Genomic DNA, 5,499 nt, shown 5'->3' with positions numbered 1-5,499 from the left:
TAGGGGAAGAAGAGGAATTTACTCACTTTATTTTTATTGCCCTTAATATATATTATCACATTTTATACAATATGACTCTAGTAACGTTATCTGATTTCAAAACTTACTATAAAGTTATAGTAACAAAGACAATGTGGCATTGGCTTAGAGACAGACAAGTCAGTGAACAGAATAGAGTCCAGACTTCCACATATATGGACAATTGATTTTTGATAAAGGTGCAAGAACAATTCATTGGAGGAAGGATATTCTTTTCAACAAATGTTGCTAGGACACCTTGAATATCTTCACGAAAAAAAGGAACCTCAAATTTTATTTCACATCATACAAAAATTAACTCCAAATGTATCATAGATCAAGATGTAAAACCTATAGTTATTAAACTTCTAGAGGAAATCATAGGAGAAACACTTGTAACCTTGGGGTTAGGCAATGATTTCTTAGAAATGACACCAAAAGCATAGCCATGAAAGAACAAATAGATAAATGTGGACTTCACTAACGTGTAAAATCTCTGCTCTTAGTAAGAGATACTTAAGAGAATGAAAACATAAGTCATAGATTAGAAGGAAATGCCCTTTTAAAAAGATATTTATATATGTGTGTAGGTATGTATGTATGTATGTAAGTAAGCTCTACTCCCAGCATGGGGTTTTAACTCACAACCCTGAGATCAAGAGTTACATGCTATCCCAACTGAGCCACCCAGGCACCCCTAGGAAGAAATACTTTTAAATCAAGTATCTGATAAGGGACTTGTGCCCAGAATATATAAAGAACTCTCAAAACTTGAGCCCAGAAATGAACCCACAATTATATAGTCAATCAATCTTTGACAAAGGAGGCAAGAATATGCATTGGGAAAAAGCCCCTTCAACAAATAGTGTTGGGAAAACTGGACAGCTACATGCAAAAGAATGAAACTGGACCAGTTTCTTATACCATACACAAAAATAGACTCAAAATGAATCAAGGACCTAAATTTGAGACCTGAAACCATAAAAATCCTAGAAGAGAGCACAGTAATTTTTTTTGACATTGGCTGCAGCAACATTTTTCTAGATATGTCTCTTGAGGCAAGAGAAATAAAAGCAAAAATAAACTATTAGGACTACATCAAAATGGACATTTGCACAGAAAAGAAAACAATCAACATAAAAGACAATCTATGGAATGGGAAAAGAAGATATTTGCAGATGACATATCTAATAAAGTGTTAGTATCCAAAATAGATAAAGAACTTAACACAAAAATGCACAAATAATCCAATTAAAAATGGGCAGAGGACATGAACAGACATTTCTCCAAAACATACAGATGGCCAACAGACACATGAAGAGATGTTCAACATCACTAATCATCAGGGAAATGCAAATCAAAACCACAATAAGGTATCATGTTATACTTTTCAGAATAGCTAAATTCAGAAACATAAGAGTGTTGGGAAGAATATGGAGAAAAGGAACCCTCTTGAACCATCATGGGAATGCAAACTGATGCAGCCACTATGGAAAACAGTATGGAAGATCCTCAAACAATTAAATAGAACTACCATATGGTCCAGTAAATCCACTACAGGGTATTTACCCAAAGAATGTGAAAACACTAATTCAAACAGATATATACATCCCTATGTTTATTGCAGCATTATTTACACTAGCTGAATTATGGCAGCAACCCAAGTGTCCATTGATAGGTGGGTAAAGAAGAGGTGATGTATATATACAATGGAATATTACTCAGCTGTTAAAAAGAATGAAATCTTGTCATTTGCAAGAACATAGATGGAGTTATGTAGTATAATGCTAAGTGAAGTAAGTCACTCAGAGAAAAACAAATACCATATGATTTCACTCATATGTGGGATTTAAGAAACAAAACAAATGAACAAAGAAAAAAATGAGACAATCAAAAAACAGACTCTTAACTATAGAGAACAAACTGATGGTTGCCAGAGGAGAGGTGAGTGGGGGATGGGTGAAATAGGTGAAGGGGCAAAGAGAAACTCTGAGGGTGTTTGGAAGGATAGAGTACAAGGGGGCAAAAAGAAACTCTGAGGGTTCATTATCTGGGTTGTGGTGATGATTTCACAGTTACAGCTATGTGGCGAAACTTATCAAACTATTTCCTTTAAATAAAATTATTTCTTTAAATGGGTGGGATGCTTTCTCTATATTTTTATACTATCTCCTAACAAAAACAAGTATTAGGTGTATTTAAACATTACTAATTATTTCTAATATGTTGGAGAAATAGCATCAACAAGGACAACAAACTTCTCTCTTAGTTTCAATATTTTTGGAAATTCACATCTCTGGAAAGTTTAAACATGTATGTATGTATGTATTTGGCTCCATGCCAGCATGAAGCCCAACGTGGGCCTCGAGCTCATGACCCTGAGATCAAGACCTGGGCTGAGATCCAGAGTTGGCTGCTTAATCAACTGAACCACCCAGGTGCCCTGAACAGTTTAAACTTTTAGTAGTTAGTCTTTCAAAGCCTGGATCTGAGCACTGGCACTGCTCCTTGTTAGCTCTAATGTTGAGCAAGTCATTTATCTTTTGTGTGACTCAATTCTGTCATTGGTATCAAGAGGTAGTAAGGTCCACCTCCCGGGACTGGTTTGAGGATCAAAGATAACATATTCGAATGTTCTTTACACCCTATTAATGGCAAATCACGTGTAAAGTTTTTGTAAGTGTCATCACCAGATGACCTAGTTCACACCTTAGGCCTTGAGAGATTAGATCAGAATGAAGATAATTCCTTTTTCATTTTTTAATGGGGGGTGAGGGAGTTGCAGAGAAGTCGGGGTAGGATGCTACCGTGAGGTGAGATTTCAACGCCGATGACACCCATCACTCTCATAAACTGGTGGTTCCAGCAACCTAGTTTCACATATTTAAATATGACATCCTCTCAACTTTTGTTGGACTCTACCCCCACCCCCAGCACCCTTGACAACCACGAGCCCCAAAGAAAAGCTCTATAGATAACCTTGGTTTGTTTTCTAGGCCAGAGATAAAATTTGACAAAATAGAAATTTGCACAGAATTTTTTTTGGTCCCTGGATGAAACAGAACTTATGTCTATTTTATAGTTTAGTGTAGTAGCAAGTGTTTCCACATCTCTGTAATAGTCAGCATGCGGTTCTCCCAGTCTCAGCATCAGCTGGGGACTTGTTAGAAATGCAGATTCTCGTATCCCATCCTAGACCCATGAATTAGCAACTTTGAGGATAGGGCCCATCAGTTTGTGGTTTAACAATCTCTCCAGGTGATTCTGATGCAGAATAAAGTTGGAAGATCACTGCTGTAATCCATACAGTTAAATCCTACACACTGACTGCCAGTTTACTAGGTAGGGATAAATTAAGTAGCTTTTAACTGATGGCCTTTTCTGGAAACATTTCCAAAGTTATTTTTTAGTTTGCAACAAGATCGAGTTACATTTAATTTCTATCTGTGGAGTGGTTTATGAGTTATTGGACACATCTGGCATTAAATTTTGCCGTTGGAATTTGGGAAGTTACTTTGACTATAGTACTGTGGAAGTCATTTGGACAATCAAATTTTGAAAATGGCATCCTATTCTTAAAAACTTGAAGAATTCAAAAAAGCTCTCAGAGTCACCTTCCTTAAACTTAGAAAGGACTTGTACATTGAGGGACTGGTTTACTCTAATTTTGCACAATAAACTTAGAGTACAAAGTGGTCATTGTATTAAGTCAAGTAAGACAATCTCCATGTGAATTAAAACTAAGCACAGATTTTCAAGTTCAATGATGCCCTTTTTACCTGTTTTCTATTACCTAGGGCATCATTTGTCCATTTGCCAAACAGAATAGGCCAGACTCTTTTGGGCAAGGGAGATAGAGGGAGAGGAAGGCTGATAAAGAGCCTCCAAGACTTCGATGCCACTGTGACAGGCCGCATGTCTTGCCAGGCCCTCCATGATGTTGGTCACAGGGCCCACCTTGCCTGTCCTGGGTGCTCGTGTTAAAGTCTGCAGTAATGCTAACACTGGTTACCACTTGAAGTGGGCTGACGGTCCCCAAGGGTCCCAGGTGTCAGTCTGACTCCACTCAGGGTTTCTGTTTGAGACAAACTGCTTGTTAAAGAGGTTACAAAGTGTGAAGCCAGTTTACCTTGTACATGTCAAGTGCATTTTCCTGACCCAAACAAGCTGCATTCCTTTCAACTAACTGTAACCCCGATGAGAGTAACCACGGTGGGGGAGGGACATTTCCAGTTTGAAAATACGGTTCCCACTGTGCACAACATGGTGCCTCCTAGCATGAATGTTTGCTGGGGATCTGGCACCCCAACATCGCCAAGACAGGTGAAATATGTCTAAGTTTACCAAGAGACCATTCAACTGACTGTACCAGCTGGACTTCCATTGGGACATTCAAGGATGTTGTTTGGGGATTAAATAAACTATTCACTGTCCTTTTGACTTGTGATGGTCCATTGAATATTAAAGCCTCAGAACACATTTGCAGAACAAAGAGGACTTCCAGAATAATGTTGAAGACTTCATTAAGCCTTATGGCAGAAGATAGAAGGAGAAGATTGTAGAACCATGGATTGTGTGTTATAAATTTCTCTCTAAACGAAACGAATTATGACAGCTTTATAGTTTTAAAAATATGTGTTTAATGTACTGTTCTGCAAAATCCCGAAGTCTGAGAATCAAAATGACCTAGATTTTAGGATACAAAGAATGCAAAGATCATGAGGACAAAATCAGGCCTACGTGCATGTACACACACCCCCCCAAGTGTCGAAGTCTAAGAAGGAAGTGCTCCAGTGGAAAGAACAGGTCTTAATAATGGTCTCATTTCCTCCCCTCTGAGTTCATCTTGAATGTGACAAGGAGGGCAAAGCCGAGACTCATAAACCTCACGTTCACCCTTTCGGCTGCAGATAGTTTTTCTGAATCCTGGTGTGCAACTGGAGCTGGGGCTGTGAGAGCCTGTCCCCGTTTGGTGATTCAGACTAGCCCTTGACACAGAGGAGCCACTTCTGTTCAATCTACACACTGGGGCAGATGCTGAAAACTTGGCTCCTTCTATCCAAACCAAAAAGAAGATTCCAGATGGAGGCTCCAGAAGGAGGTGCAGGGGATCCTGGGGAAGAGATCCTGGGGAAGAGATGACAAAGGCCCTTGGAAGGATTTGGGCAATGACTGTTTCACAACAGTAGGGAGAGGTGTTTTGACTTTAATGCAGCCCATGGTACCTTAGTTCCCCCAGAAAGAAAAACCTGAGACAAGGACGTGGGTGCAGGTGCCTTCCTAGGGAAGAGGGAGGGCCTAGGGAGTCTGGCCAAGGAAAGAGGGCAAGCCAAGCCAGTTGTGCTGGTCCTTGCTGTGGACAACTGGGCTTCGATGCCAACAGTAACTTCTGAGGAACTGTACTGAATATGCCTCAGACTGACCGTCTGAGGGATGAAAGGGAGAAGCATTTGTAAGTCTTCAGCCATTGACTCTTATCCA

General features: G+C 39.5%; 1 pseudogene; it reads left to right on the top strand.

Annotated features, from left to right (window-relative positions):
• The first annotated feature begins 2,848 nt into the window (after positions 1–2,848).
• Positions 2,849–4,564, top strand: LOC117802814 (annotated as a pseudogene).
• Positions 4,565–5,499: the final 935 nt, after the last annotated feature.

Source organism: Ailuropoda melanoleuca, chromosome 6 (assembly GCF_002007445.2).
Source record: "Ailuropoda melanoleuca isolate Jingjing chromosome 6, ASM200744v2, whole genome shotgun sequence".
NCBI lineage: Eukaryota > Metazoa > Chordata > Mammalia > Carnivora > Ursidae > Ailuropoda > Ailuropoda melanoleuca.
This window is presented reverse-complemented; position numbering and strand designations above follow the sequence as displayed.